General features: G+C 41.2%; 1 pseudogene; it reads left to right on the top strand.

Annotated features, from left to right (window-relative positions):
- Nucleotides 1-6572: 6572 nt before the first annotated feature.
- On the top strand, nucleotides 6573-11685 carry LOC112105356 (annotated as a pseudogene).
- The last annotated feature ends 4625 nt before the right edge of the window (nucleotides 11686-16310 follow it).

Raw genomic sequence — 16310 nt, 5'->3', positions numbered from 1 at the left:
TGGAGATGGTGTCAGGAGGCTTGTTCTTTTTTCTTTACATGGTTGTGGTCTAGTTTGCAGCTAGTTCTGAGTGTGTGATGGAGATTGGGTAATTTAGCAATGGACTCTAGCTCCTTAATTTTGGGTATAATTAATGGCTATTGGTCCTTTGGCTGAAACTATTTGGTACACAGAGACCTCAGCCTGCTTAGTATCATGGAAAACATACCATTACAACATTTAAAGCTTCATTAGCTATCAACGGTATAAGGAGTCCCCACCCCCTCTCTCCCCATTCTGTTCTTTTAAAGTCCTTTACCAAACCATTTATCTGATCACTGGATGTCTTCCCTATGGAGTACCTGTACTGGACATCTGCCACAAGGAGGCATCAGCAATTAGCTTGGCTGCATCCCCCGCAAACCCAGTCAGGTTCCCAGACATCTCCCAATACCCTTTTATAGCAGCCCAAATAGGTGAAGCTCCATTCTCCCAAGAGAACCCGTTGTCACTTGCACTATGCCAGGATCGTCAAGTATGCCAGCATCTGGGGTGTCAATGACCAGGTACCGCAACACTTGCCCCTCCATGGTGGGCAATATCAGTGAGCAGCATTCTGGATCCTGAAATTGGAAGAACTCATTAAAACTTCCTTTATAGCTCAGCTGTGTGCCCGGAGGCAAGAATCTCCATGCCATTGACAATATTATATGCTGAGGCTCCAGAGAGCCAGTGGCATCTCCTCAGGTTCATTGCTAGCTCCTGGTGTGAGCTCACGAAATCAGTCAAACTAAAAACGAGACAAGGCATTATCCATTTAAACACTGTAGAACAAATGCCCTCACTAACTTCATAACCCTATGTGATCTGTAAGTTTGGCAATTGATAACCTGTACCACTGCCATGTTGTCGCACCAGAAACACACCCTTTTATTAACCAGCTCTGGTCTCCAAAGAACCACTGCAACTAAAATGGGGAAAAATTCCAGGAAAGTCATATCACGTACAACCTCATTTTGCGTCCAGATGGCAGGCCATTTCTGGGCACACCACCTGCCTTGATAAAACACCCCAAAACCTGTGCCCCCGGAAGCATCCGAATGGATTTGTAAACCCTCCATTCCTCCCTCCACAATGACACCCCATTAAATTGACTCAAAAAACGTTCCCACAGCTTCAAGTCTTCCTTCATCTCTGTATTAACTCGTATGTAATGGTGTGGCCTGGCTATGCCTGCTGTTGCCACCACAAGCCAGGGACAAAATGCCTGCTCCTGGGCAACAACCCTGCAGACAAAGTTCAGGTGCCCCAGAATAGACTGCAGGTCTTTCAGCAAGAGTTTTTTGGCTCCTACAGCTCTCCTGAGCAATCCCAATAGCTCCTGAAGCTTATCCTGAGGGAGCCACGATATGCCACCCTGGTGTACCAGGTCGATCCCCAGGTAGGTCAATGTGGTGGAAGGGCCATATGTTTTTCCTTCCACTAGGGCAGTGGTTCCCAAACTGGGGTTCGTGAACCCCTGGGGGTTCGTGAAATGTTACAGGGGGTTCTCAGGAAAAAATTCCCTAATGGCGGACAGAACTGTCCCTAGGGATCTTGGGCAGCACAGGGCCAGCAGCCCAGAGCCCCTGGACTTCCAAGAGCTAAGCAGCTCAAAGCAAGCCTATCTATCACACTGAGGAGATTTAAACTTCAAGACTCCTTATAAGAAATGGAAAGGGAGGTGGATATTTTTTGATATTTTTAAAATTAAATAGGCAGCTAGTATTGTTTTTAAAATTATTATGAAGAAAAAGTTTAAGCTTTGTTGTAACATGCGTTGTTTGCCTGGACTGCTCAAGACCTGAATGCTTGTGTAGGAGGAACTCTTTGAGTTGGCTTCTTAAATACCTTCATGCTGTTTCACATCTGATACTCCTTGAAGAAACATAGGAGCCTTGTCTTATAACAGGCTTATTCAAAGTGATACAAGCTACGAAAGTGAGATCTTGGAAGAGTGTTGCCATTTTCATAATGTAATAAAAAAACTGTAATGATAAATAATAATGAATAGTGTGTAATAAACAGTGTCTCATAAAAACAAATTTTATATTACCAAGATCACTGCTTTTATAATTTATATTCAGGTAAAGGAGAAAATCCCTGGAAATATTCATTTTTTAGGAGGGGGTTCACGACACTTGACATTTTAGCGAAAGGGGTTCACAGGTTCTTAAAGTTTGGGAACCACTGCACTAGGGGTACCTCCAATTGTTTAGCCAGGACCTGAAATGTGTCCAACAGGTGAACACACTCATCTGACCCAGCTTGTCCCACAAACAAAAAGTTGTCTAAATAATGCACTACTTGGCATAGTCCCGCTGACCGCACCACTGCCCAGTGCAACATTCAAATGCTGAACAGGATACCGAACAGCCCATTGGCATAGCCTTGTCACAATAAAACTGTCCCTCAAAAGAGAAACCCAGAAAGTTGAAGTCCAACAGATGCACTGGCAGCAGTTGAAAAGCAGACTTGATATCATACTTAGCCATTAGTGACCCCGGGCCACAAGCCCTAACCATACGAATGGCTTCGTCAATGGATGAATAGCGCATGGAACATAGCACTGGACCTATCCCATCATTAACAGAGCCACCTCGTGGGTACGACAGGTGATGAATTAACCTGTATTTCCCTTGAGTCTTCTTGGGGACCAAACCCAGGGGGGAAATCCTTAAGTTCTCTATAGGAAATTGATCAAATGGCCCTGCCCTCATTTAATTCCTGTGTAATCTTTTCTTGAACAATATGTCCTATCCCAAATACTGACTTCAATTTTTTTGACATCACATGGGTCCTACTCCCCGATAAGGAGATCTGAAATCCCACAGTAAACCCCTCCCATAAATATGCCCCATCTGCCTTGTTAGGTTAATCCCATAGGAGAACCTTTAACACATCCGTCCTAACTGGCGTTGGTGCCCGTGCCCTCTGCACCACAACCAGCTCGCCCCTCCCCCCCAGCTTGCGTTCTGTGTCCCATAACCTGTTCCAACTGAGCCAAATCTGTGGTTGGCACTTGAGCCACCCCCACTCCTGTTTCTTCCTTGGATCGTCCCTTACCGCTCTGGCAAGAATGGGCTGAATGGGTCCCAAAACATGTCTCGCAAGCATGCCTGAATTTACAGGTGCTGCGAAAACAACCACTGTTATTAAATGCCCAGCAGATACCATTATGTGACTCAGGCCCCTCCTGAGCTTGCTGTGGTATGAACAAGCCACTGTCCGTGTGAACTCCTGGCCCTCTTGGCGTCATCCACTCCAACCACAGTGTGTGATGTAGTATGTCCCACCAGATCCCCGTTTGTGTTGCTGCCCTCAATCAAAACTGCTCATCAAAATTAAACCAGGATGTGCCCGCCTGATTATGTCCATAAACTTAAACAAGGCAGGGCTTCTCTCCGGGTAAGCCTGTACTATAACACCTGCATAGATAAAGAAGGCAGCCTCCCAATTTTCCCATGTTCTAGGCACCCTAGGCCACATGAGCAGCTCCCTATTCTGCTTGCTCTGCCCATGCTTACTCTCTGTCAACACCTCCCTTTGCAACAGGGATAATATGTCCACTATTCCCCTCTTAGGGTTTTATCCTTAATTTTACTGAGCAGGTGAACTCCCATCAGGTAAGCCACCCCACCATAACCATACTCAGGACTGACTGATGGGGTATCCTCAGTGCCCTATTCCCCCACAGCCCTCCCAGGAACCTCAACTCTGTCCCATGAAGTTATATTTCTTAACAACGGGGATTAAAAATGTGCCCAGGGGCTTAATCCCCCACCATGGGCTCCCATACCTGTGTGGGTAGACTGTCCCACTTGCCCATCTCCAGCCGCCCAAACTTGAGCCCATGCTGGGCCTACCCTGTCACCCTGTCCAGCTCCCTCACCCACAGATGCCTGAAGTTGCAACAACTGTAAATTAGGTTGTAGCAGCTGTGTAATCCATTAGTGTCCCCACCAGGGGTGTGCCCCCGACAGGTCTGCTACGGCTTCTGAGACTCCTGCTCCTAGGCCCAGGCCTATTTATTACCCCGTCAGGCCCACTCCCGTCTCCCCCAAGTAAACTCATAGAGGGACACTTGAGCCCAGACCCAGCACCTCGCTGAGGCCCCTGCAACTGCCACCTGTTGCCACACTGCAAGGCAGTATATCACCTGTGCCAACTGTCCCGTCCCCCCCCCCCAACCTTTCTCTGTTGCAGATCACACACACCCCTGGAATCAGCATCACCCCCATCTCTTGTGTTCAGTGGAGAAGAACATCCTGGTTCCGGGTGACCCGGTACACTTTGGAAGCCCTGCAGTGCTGTTGAAACAAACTCAGAAACAACTTCACTGACCACTTGCCGCACAGCACTGCTGACTGTCCCACTAGCAAACACAGCCTGCCCAGCTGCATGCGTGCATGCTTCCCCACGAGCATCCCCATCCTTCTGTCCATGAGGCTGCCTTGGATGATCCGACACTCTGGGCTCCACCAAACCCCATCCTGGTAACAACCCTTTGCCCCTGCTGGAATGAAACTCACTGTTGACGCTTGTCTGGTGGCCTGGGAGAGTAGGATGTATAGTGGGGAGTCCACCAAACCTGCCACTTCGAAACCAGCTCTTCTGCAGTAGAGGAATGCCAAGCAACTGAATGCATCCTACACACAGATCTCTGCTGCAGCTGGCCGTCCTGCTGATGCTGCCTCGGGGAAACCATCCTCCAGCACCCAGCTTCCTTCTCTTCTGGTGAAGCCCCAGCACAGTCATGGCAAAACTCCCATTGACTTGACTAGGAGCAGGCCTGGGTCCTTGGGTTCTGATTTAATGACTTAAAAAAACGTCCAGGGCTTGCATCTTTATAGCCTTTCGACCTCACATCCCCGGGGGGGTGAGTCAGCACCACAAAGCTGATCACTGCTCATCTTCTGCAGCAGTTTCTGACCTCCCATCTCCCCTTCACACTCCGCCCCCGCCATAAAGCACTGCTGCCTTCCTTCGGCAAGCCCAGACAATGTTACCCCCACTTCAGGTGCAGTGTGGCAATTATCACAACAGGTCTAATCACCCAGCCATTTCCCACTCAGGAAGCCCACCCCTAGACAAGAAGTACCAAGGATCATAGCAGGACTCACTGATGTTTTTTTCCTACTGCCAAGCTATGATGGTATTTACAATAGACCTTTTAGTATGATGCCAGGCCCTATATATTTGTTTGATAGTCACAACTGTAAGCAGAGAACAAAGACTATTTATGTTCAGAGTAGGTTTTTCAATGAGTGTCTTACCTGAGTTGGAGAAATAACACCAACTTTGAAGAATGACTGTTCTACTGAGTTTCTCATGTGAAGGTTCATTAATTGTTGTGTGACTGGTTGAAAGCAGAGAGATTACACTGTTAAAATTATTCTACTTTACTAATTGGGTCAAAAGTATGTGAAAAAGGCTATAAAAGCAAAATGATATATAAAAAGCAGGTATAAAATAAACTATGTAACTGAAAAGAATGCTATAGCACAAACGCTGTGTGAGTGAAATCAATTATTTTATGAATAACTAGTAAATGTCCATCAAGCAATGTTTCAGCTGGTGAGAGGAATACATGAAGGAACTAGGAGGCAGAGCATTTATATAATTTTCAACTGCAAACTGGAGGATTGATCCAAAGTCCACTGAAGTTAGTGGAAAGGCTCCCCACTTGCTTCAGGTATGACCCTAGCCAATGTTCTTATTTGACAAAATGGGTTGTCAGTGGTCACATATTCATTTATTTTAAAAAAGGTTTTGTTTTGTTTTAAATTGCCCTTAATTTATAAATCCAGTCATTTTTGAGTGAGATTGAATTCTGTTTATTTAAGGAGAACCCTTATGTAAAAAAGCCCTGTAGGATTAATAGAGAAGATTATCCTATGTATAAAATTTTGAAACCATGCTTTAGAGCAGGGGTTTCAACCACGCAGCTCGTGGGCTGCATGCAGCCCACTAAGTTATTTCCTGCGGCCAACAAGTTCCCCTCCCCTCGCCCCCGTTCTTTCTCCCCAGCACACCATGTCCCCACTCTCCTGCCTACCTCCCAGCACTTCCCGCCGCCAAACAGCTGTTCGGTGGCACTTAGGGCTTTCCAGGAGGGAGTGGGGAGGAGCAGGAATGTGATGTGCTCAGGGGAGGAGGCAGAGAAGAGGTGGGGCCAGGGCGGGGATTTGGGGAAGGGGTTGGAATTGGGGCAAGGATGAGGTGGGAAGAGGCAGGGCAGGGGTGGGGCCTCATGGAAGGAGTGGAGTGGGGGCAGGACTGGGGGTGGGGAGACTTTAACAGAAGTAATTCTAAAAGTAAGTGTGTGTTTTGTCCTTTGAGTGAGTTGCATTACTAAGTGTTTATGTTTTATTAAAACCCCTCGAAAATGACTTCGTCGAAAAAAAGAACACTCATGGAAGAAAAGAGAGTTTCCAAAACAAATGGGAGAAATTATATTTTTCACAGAGGTAAAAGATAAAATTCAATGCCTTATTTGTCAGCAAACGATTGCTGTTCCCAAGGAGTATAATGTGTGTCGGCACTAGGACACAATGCACTGTGAAAAATATAATGCATTCACCAGAAAAATCCGGGAGGAAAAAGTTCGGCAACTTAAAGCAGCATTTGCCAGGCAAAGAAATTTCTTTTTGGAGATTAACAAATCTAGCGAAGATTCAGTAAGAGCAAGTTTTGTGATAAGCGAAATTATAGCTAAATCATCGTGACCTTTTACAGAATGCCTATTCGTAAAAGAATGTCAAGTTGTGAAGGCCAGTGAAATTTTATGTCCTGATAGGAAGAAATTTTTTAAAGACATAAACGTTGGTGTGGTTGGATTATTGAAGACCAAACTGAACAGCCTCAATATACCAGGAATTAGCTTCACCAATGTGCATTGCATTTTGCACCAAGAAGCCCTGTGTAGTAAAAGTCTACAAATGAAGGAAGCTATGGATGTAGTTGTTAAAAGCGTTAATTTTATATGTGCACGAGGGCTGAATCACAGACAGTTCACTTCTTTTCTAGCAAGTATGGACAGTGAATATGGGGAACTTCTGTATCATGCTTAAATTAGATGGCTGAGTCGTGGAAATTTTTGAAGCATTTTTTTGCATTTAGAGAGGAGATTGATTCCTGCATGAAAGTGAAAAACAAGGAGGTTCCACAGCTTGCTGATTCCACTTTTATCTGCAACCTTGCTTTTCTAACAGATGTAACTGATCATCTGAATGCACTGAACTTGAAGCTTCAGGGTAGAAAACAGGTGATAACACAGATGTATGACAGTGTTAAGTCATTCAAAGTCAAGCTTACTTTGTGGGGGAAACAGCTGACTGCTGACAATTTGGTCCATTTCTCGACTCTGAATTCTTTAGGAAAAGTTGAACCCAAATCCTTGAAAGAATATGCAGGTATCATTTCTAACTTACACAAACAGTTTGATGTGCGGTTTAAAGATTTCAAGGCACTTGAACTACATTTTCAACTTTTTTCCACACCATTTGCTGTGGAAATTGACAATGTTGCAGAGGAAATGCAGATGGAGTTAGTGGAGCTTCAGTGTGATACCATTTTGAAGCAGAAGTAGACAGATGTTGGAATTCCAGAATTCTACCTGTTTCTTTCACAGGAAAGATTTCCCATGTTATTCGCTGCTTCCACAAGGGTAATGGCAATGTTTGGAAGCACATATATATGTGAACAGTTTTTCCTCTTCCATGAAGATAAACAAATCTGTGTTAAGGTCAAGGGTCACTGACGAACATTTGAAAGCAACATTGAGATTGGTTTTGTCTCAGGATATCAAACCTAATATTGATGCTCTGGTTGATGCAAAACTCTGCCAGCTAAGTGGCCAAAAATGAAATGACTGTCAAAATTAGCACTGAATTTTCACAACAGTTTTAAAAAAGTTAATACATTGACTTTTAATAGCATACTATATTACTCTTCATTTTGTTCATTTTTTACTGTACTTTTGTATCTTTGTATGAAAAGGTTTCAGTGATGCGGCCCTCGGGCCAATGTACAAGTCCTCATGTGTCCCTCATGGTGATTTGAGTTTGAGATCCCTGCTTTAGAGTAAGTATTATATCCCAGCTATAGGTCATGTCTACACTTGGGGTGTAAGTCCCCTGCTTGTGTACACATATGGTAGCTCAATGAGAACTATCATGAGTATAGCTAGCAGTGTAGCTGTGATAGCACTGGCATCAGAGATACAGCTGAGCCATGCCAAGTATGTACCCACTGTTTTCAGGCAGATTTGAGCTTGACACAGCTGAGCTATGCCACCAATTCCACTGCCCAGGCTGTTGTGGCTACGCTACTATTTATACTCATGCTAGCTCTCATCATGCTACCGCGACTACGTGTACATGAGCAGGGGAATCGCATCCCTAGCTCGTAGTGTAGACATAGCCTTAGAATTCCACAGGATGGTTAAAGCATCTTACATGGCAGTTATCAACCTGTATTAAATGCTGTAGGTTTTTAAAACAATTGCTCTACAGGGCTTTTTCACAGGGCTTAATTTGTAATGAAAGGTGCCGGGGCTCAAGCAATTTTTTTTTCTTTCATAGCTAGAGCCCTACAAACTCACGCCCATGAAAAAACATCACAGACCATGAAATCAGACCTCCCCATGAAATCTAGCTGCTGGAGGAAAGGGAGAGGGGCAGGGCTGAGGGCACCCAAGCCAGGGGCTCCTGGCATGCGCTGTACTCCAGCTGCTAGTCCACTGGGCTGGGGAGGGACTTTCTCTTCCCTTGCACGGCCGCTCTCAGGGGGAGATCAGATCTACCTCCAGGTGCCTCCTCTGCCTGCAGGAAGCTCTTCGGCTGAGCTGCCTTCAGAGCCACCCTCACTTCTGTGCTGCCTTCAGAGCTGGGCAGACATCTCTAAGCTAAGAGTCTCTGTTTGCTGTAATGCCTAAGCACAAGATGTTAGGGTGAGACTTTTGGATCGTTACATCTTGGCTGTTTCTGAAAATTAAATTTGTGATTTCGAAAGGCCCTATCTACATTACAACTATAATTGAGCTGGGAGACCTGGTCCTAACACATTTTTTCTATGTCTTGTTGTAACAGTTAAATATTTCAGTGTAAATTGGGCCTCAACCTTGTCCCCATAATTGGGTTTCAGACACCAAGCAAGGAAAGCCCTGTGCTGTAATATGTTTCTATTTATGAGGGGCTGGATTCTGATTCCCAGGAAGTCAGTGGGAATACTCACAGATTAAGTTGGTACTGCACATGAATGAGGGTATCAGAATGTGGCACAAAGTGATAAGAGGAGTTGTCTTCACACATGTGGAAAATTATGCTCCCAAAAAGTCTCTTTCAGGGCTTTATTTTCATTGAACGGTTCTGCTAACACTGTAAAACAGAGAAAGGCTTGAGTTACTAGAAGCTTGTGAATAAAAATGAAACATAGCCATGTACTATGGTATATGGAAAAATCAAAATAAAAAGGCTCACTTCTTCAGTTTATTGAGGGATTATATCCATGCCTATAACAGCAAAAGAAATTTTAATTTCTACAGCAGCCATGGGTATTCCACCACAGGATTCCACCACCATGGCAGATAATTACTTGGCAGCTGTTGAAAAGTCACATGACCTCCAGAGTATGTCTCTATGGACCACAGTTTTAAAGGTATTGCGGCGTTACGGTGCTCAGTGTTGCAGCATCTCACTGATTTAGGAGCCTAAATCCCATTTTCAAAAGGGATTTAGCATTTAGGAGCTTAATCCCATGGAATGCTGATGGGATTTAGGCTCTTAAGTGCCCAAATCCCTTTTGAAAATGAGATTTAGGCTCCTAAATCAGTGAGATGCTGCAACCCTGAGTATCTTCTAAAAATCTGGGCATATACATATAGTTCTCAATGTGTCTCCACAAGGTGAACTCTTCATGCAGTCAGAAGAGACTGCCCATCAGTTAGTTGTACAGTCAGTGCTATTAAAATCTCAGAACCCTTTTCCTTCAAAGGATACTAATACAGTCTGTTGATTTCAATGGGAGTTATACTCATACTCCAAGAAGCAAATAAGGCCCATGTGATTACTACACCACAGTATTTACCATTACAGCATTATTTCTAGTACTCCCATACTTACAATGGAAATTCTGCAGTAATTTACCAACTGCAAAGAGATTTTAATGACAGACTTTAATGGCACCCACAGTATCCATCATTCAACAAGGAATAATTGAAATTGTAGCATTATTTCTGTTTAGCTGAAAAAAGTTCCCCTTATAATTTTAAAACGCTAAGATGCAATAAGTTTAAAAATTAAAAATAAATTGTTCAAGAAATTACCTTATTTTAGAAGGCAATAATCAATGTGTGGTTGAGGAAAGCAGGGCATTGTCAAATTTGCTCTACAATACTACTATTGGTGATGTCCTTTGTTTAGAAAAAAATTATCTAGCCTCTCCTTCATTCTCGTATTGACATTGCTAATTCCTAGCTCATAACGCAATTTTTTAGTGCCAGTGTAGTACTGCATGACAGAGCTCATCTGTAGAACAAGGCAGCATTCTACAATGCTTAGGACTGAAACTTTTAGTTGTTTGTGCGAAGAGCAGCAGCCAGAATGGGACAAGTAGGAGATTTATAGAATTATTCTATTTCACATTTATCTAACTCATACCTAAAAAAAGAGATCTTGTCTGGGGAGGAGAGATGCAGAATAAGAAAGGCTGATGAGAGAAAGGAATTTACCTTTAATAGAAAGGACAGAAGTAATGGGATATAGAGCCTTTCACTTTTGATATAGGTCACCAGTTCAAATCCAGCGCAGGTTGATAGTTATCAGAGTTTACTAGTTGATGATTGTTCCACATTCTATTGTGAAATGAGCTTGGTGTTTTGTGATATGAGTTTGATTATCTCAGAAAAGTGCTCACATTGCAAAAAACATTGTCAACAATGTTTGCAGATTCTGCAAAGGACCAGAGACTGAATGGGCCATGGAAAGAGGGACACTTGATTTTATTTAACTAAAATAGAACAAGATCTTCTAAGAATGGGTATCAGCAGAAGACAGAACTCTGTGAAGGGAGCAAAAAAATGTCATCCCTGGTTATCTAACTACAAACTTTTAGTCAGTACAGCTATCCTTTTATTTGAGAATAATGTGAAAGAAGCTCTGAATTTTGTCTGATGCAGAGCATTCAGTCAATTGTAATCTAATTCTACAAAAAAATGCATTTTAACTGCCTATGCAATACAGAAGACATGATTCTGGCAGAGCCAGATCCTCATAGACTCAGAGACTTTAAGGTCAGAAGGGACCATTATGATCATCTAGTCTGACCTCCTGCACAAAGCAGGCCACAAAATCTCACTCACCCACTCCTGTAACAAACCCCTAACCTATGCCTGAGTTATTGAAGTCCTCAAATCGTGGTTTAAAGACCTCAAGGTCCTCAGCTGGTGTAAATCAGCATAGCTCTGACTTTGGTTTATATCAGAGGCGGATCTGGCCTGTGGTGTTCATTTTATGAAGCAGAGGGGACTATTGTGTAGTTTGCGCTGGCCTGTTATAAAGTTCAAAACTGTTTTAATGTATTAGACTGTTTAGTCTGAAAAAACTAAAAATATTTTTAAAGTTGTTTAATTTGCAGGAATATGAATGGCAACTATACTTATATTGATGGTAGATGCAGGAAACAGATCTTTTCAGTACAAGTTAAATGTTTAAAATTCGTTACCTTTTTTGTTCACATTAAATATTTTTCACTATTTCCTGGATTCCATTTTTCTCCAATAAGTAGAAGTTTCTAAAGATTTTCTTTATATGTTTTGAGTGAAATTAGTGATGGTCCAAAGTGCTGAATTAAAAGCATTGGAAATGGAAGTTCTTTATGTATTGGTTGAAGAGGCACATTGCATAGTGCATCCTCATAAAATCCGATTTAGTTTTGGTAACAATTCTGTTTCCGTATTCGTCCTTGCTGTGCTGTCAAACAACAAAATGTAAGACTCCGAGGGCTTAATGTAACCCTCAGATTGATATGCATACACATATTGCATATATTGCAATCGCAGGTGCTGAGTTTACAAGTTACATATACAGCCTCTGGTTCTGAGAGCAGGGTCAAACTATTCTGCCATCACTTGCATGAAATAAGGAATCAAGTCACTTTAAAGGTAAGTGGTTATGCTTTTTCAGCTTCTTCATGCTCACCATGAGGCACATCTACCTTTGACATTGACAGTAGATAAATGAAAAGTAGAAGAGTCAAAGGAATCTGAAAAGGACTATACTGAGAAATGAATTCATACTTGGTAATAGGGCAAATAGGAAAACTTGCAGAGTATACAGTATGTCAGACCTAATAATCAACTAGTTTACTAAACTAAAGAAAATGGCTAGCAACTGCAGAATAATTTCCTCAAAGTTTTACACAATTTGCTACTACATTTTAACACAAACATGGGACAACAAAATTCCTTTCTTAGAAATGTAGGCTATTATTGTTTAACAGCACGATTAAAACTGAGATTAACCGTGATTAATTTTTTTAATCGCACGATTAATCACAATTAATATTTTAATTTTTTGACAGCCTTAATTTTAACATTTATTACTAATAATAACTTATATATGATATAATTTACATAGCACTTTATAAACACAAAATGAGAAAAGTTTACAACCTTGAATTGCTTACAGTCTAAGAACCCAGTTCTGCAATCTCTTCTCATGTGTGCTATCGGGTCAGGTGTTGTGTTTCTCACTTGAGGGGACCTGCACATCAGATCCATTCAGCATCAATGGAACTGCTCAACTGAGTAATATTTGCTCACCTGGATAAAGGTTGCATGATCAGGCATTAACTTTGACAAGATGAACAAATGCCAGATATGGACAATAGTTAAGGTGAAAGATGGTGTAGACATTCCTGATAATAAGAAGTAAGAACCTAATTCTGCACTATCAAATCCGTGGGCCTTTTGCCATTGACTTCAATGAGCACAAGATCAGGTACTCAGTATATAATTACTGTTAATGAGCATAATGTGGGAAGGATTTCTGGAAAAAACGGGTTTTAAAGTGGAATCTAAAAGAAGTAAGGGAGGTATTTTATGAACGAGAACCTAAAATACTACATATACTGCACCTGAGCAACTATTGTGGACTAATAAATATTATTCTTAGTGGTGATCTCTATAATTTCCTCTCTTTACTTCTAGCTACTGTATAACCCCATGTTTATAATTCCACTTCCACATTGCTCATACCTATCAAATATTTGAAGACTGTTACCATGTTTTGAGGAGAGCTGGGTAGGAAACAGTTTTCTCATCCCACAAATATTGTTAAGAGTATGAATTTTTTTCCAATTTTGAATGTAGACAAAGGGGTGAAATCTCACAAATATTTGTAAACCAAACAAGTAATATTTTCATTTCAGGCCAGTCAAAATATTTTCTTTTGATTTTGACTTTTTCCTTTTTTAACCTTTTTAGTCTAATTAGCTTAAATATTTTAACAAAAAGTTGTTTCGAATCAGAAAACTGCAATTTTTCATTTAAAAAATAGTGCAACAAAAGATATTTACAATTTTTAAACTCATGAGAGATCAACTACCATCTTCCTTATTCCTTTCTACATGAAGTGTTCCTTCTCCACACACAGCCAATAAACTCATTGAACTGGTTTGCTGACAGATCTCAGTTCAAATACACTGCAGTTAATATCCTGTCCACTAATTCCCTCCTTCTTTTTCAGCATTATTACCTCTACTGAAGTATCTTTCTTTCAAATAATTTTTCTCCAGATGTATTTCTCCAAATACAATCTCATTTCATTATTTCCTAACCATAATTCTAACCTCTCTAGGTCCTTTTGTTTTATGTCTTTTAACTCAATGGTGTATGCAATGTCTCCCAGTGTAATATAATCTGATTTTATTAGCCTCTTCCTGATCATTAATGGTGCAAGATAAGACCAGAACTAACACAATCCTTAGCTCCCCAATAGATAACTCAGTACTTTTTTCTTTATGGTTACAGTTAGTTTGCAATGTCAGCTAGTTTGCATTTCTTGTGACAGTGTTTCTACATAAGGAATCTGAATTAAATTTGTGAAAGAGATTTCATGAGACACTGTATCAAACACTACAGTAAAATCCAAATATTCTATTGCATTGCCTTTGTTCAGTTATTTTGTAATTCTGTCAAAAAATGTAATTGTTTGCTTTAATTTGTTCTGTGATGCTTATGTTTTTTGTTTCCATTGTCTTCTAGAGGTTTACAGGTTTTTTTTTTACTCTGAGTTCCTGATCCTGCAAATATTTATGCACTAATGCTTAACTTTACCACCTAGTAATTTATCAGATATGAACTGCTAGGATCATTCTTCACTTTATTGAAGAGTGGTACCACATTTGCTTCCTCCACATTCCCCAACCCTGAGTCCTCTGATATACCTTCAATTTGCCATGCCTTCATTCTTTACATGTAAATGGTTACATTTATGCTTATTCTCTAAAATGTGATTTTAACAAAAAGCAGTTAATCTTGCTTCCTCGCCTATATTTACAGCACTATGAACTGTTCTCCAAATTCTACAGAATTATTCCAATGTTGTGGTATTTATTTTGGATGTGTATTAAGTAGCAACACTGGCATGTTCAGCATGTATTTATTTTTGTTTAATTTTTATCATGCTCTTAAAATATCAATATCTTTTCCTTCTATTCTGTCCTTCCATTTTCTTAGATAGCAGCTAATATACCTACATATACCTTCCAAAATAAGTTTGGGTTTATAAACTTTTTTGAACTCACAATTGCTGTTTTGTCTTCCTGATTCCCCTTGTTGTTACAGATAAGGTTGATCAATTGAGAAAGTTCCTTAATTTTTCAATATGTTCTCATTTATGAAAAGTAATTTGCAATATGTTTCTAAATACTGTACTTTCCTGAGAGCTGACATATCCTGCATAATGCTTTGGAACAGACTCTGAATTGGCTACATAAAATTGATTCCATGCTTCCTTAAACAGTTCGTTTAAACCACATTTGAATTTCACATATGGAGTATCATCACTATAAATCTATTGGGGAAAATAAAACTGTTAAACTGAAAAGTCTATCTTTACCACAAAAAAGGAGAAAGCTGACCCTGTATATAATGAGGGAAAGAAGTCTGCAACGAGTGTACACTGTGTATTAACTCAACATTGTGACAGGTTTGAAATGAACCTACTTCATTGTCATTTCAATTCAATTGTCTGTTTCACAGAAATGAAATCCTGGAAGTAATTGTTTCATTCTACAAAAGTCACCTGGCAAGTGAAGCCCCACGTTTATTCACACAATACTACACAAAAAATAACACACAAAAAACTAAAAATAATTCCAAGGAAGAATACTTCCAGGACGGATACTTATTTACACTAATGGTTTGTCTACACTGCAGTCACATCACTGCAGCATGTGTAGACATACCCAAGCCAGATTGAATTTAGCTAGCTTGGGCACTGGAGCAGGGAAGCTGTGGCAGTGCACATTTCAGCACAGACTAGACTTGCACATAATTACCCAGGGTTACGGTCACATTTGTACAGCCCACATTGACACCTGCACTGCTGCAGCTTCACTGCTCTGGTACCCAAGCTCGCGACATTAAAGCTATTTTAGATAAGTCTACTTGAGCTGCAATCATACACCATGCTTTGACAGTCCAAAGGAGCCTTAAAATAATGTACTCCCCCTTGAAGTACCCTTTACTCTGCTAGTGCTCGGTAAAGGGGCCTTAGCATAAATGAGAATCAGGACCTTCATGTTTTCAAAATAATGACCGCCTCGTTCTTAAAAACAAAAGAAAAATAAAGATACAGATTGTGCTATTACTGAAGTCACTATGGAGGATTATTATTAATATTATTTTTTAATTTTCATTGCAGTAACATCCCGAACAGGATTTGTGCTTCACTGTGCAAAGTACTGTACAAACACCGAGTCACTACGGACTAGATTCATAAAAGTATTTTGGTGCCTAACCGCCACTTTAGGCATCTAAATCAGGCCTTTCTGGGATTCATAAAACCCACACTTAGCCCCCATCAAAAACTGTAGACATCTAAACTCACTCATCACCTAAACTTTTGTAGTGAAAGTTCCTAGGGACCTGCCTTTCTGACTCTGGACAGGTGCATTGCAGCCCCACACGAGGCATCCAGATGCCTGAGCCCCAGCATGACTTGTGAACCTGGGGAAGACAGGCATTCTTCCACCTAACTCACTTGTGGGGCCCAATCCACTAAGTC

Source organism: Terrapene carolina, unplaced genomic scaffold, assembly GCF_002925995.2.
Source record: "Terrapene carolina triunguis isolate 2854851 unplaced genomic scaffold, T_m_triunguis-2.0 Scaffold580, whole genome shotgun sequence".
In the NCBI taxonomy this organism is placed as follows: domain Eukaryota; kingdom Metazoa; phylum Chordata; order Testudines; family Emydidae; genus Terrapene; species Terrapene triunguis.
The sequence above is the reverse complement of the archived record's forward strand: the minus strand, read 5'-3'. Positions and strand labels throughout refer to the sequence as shown.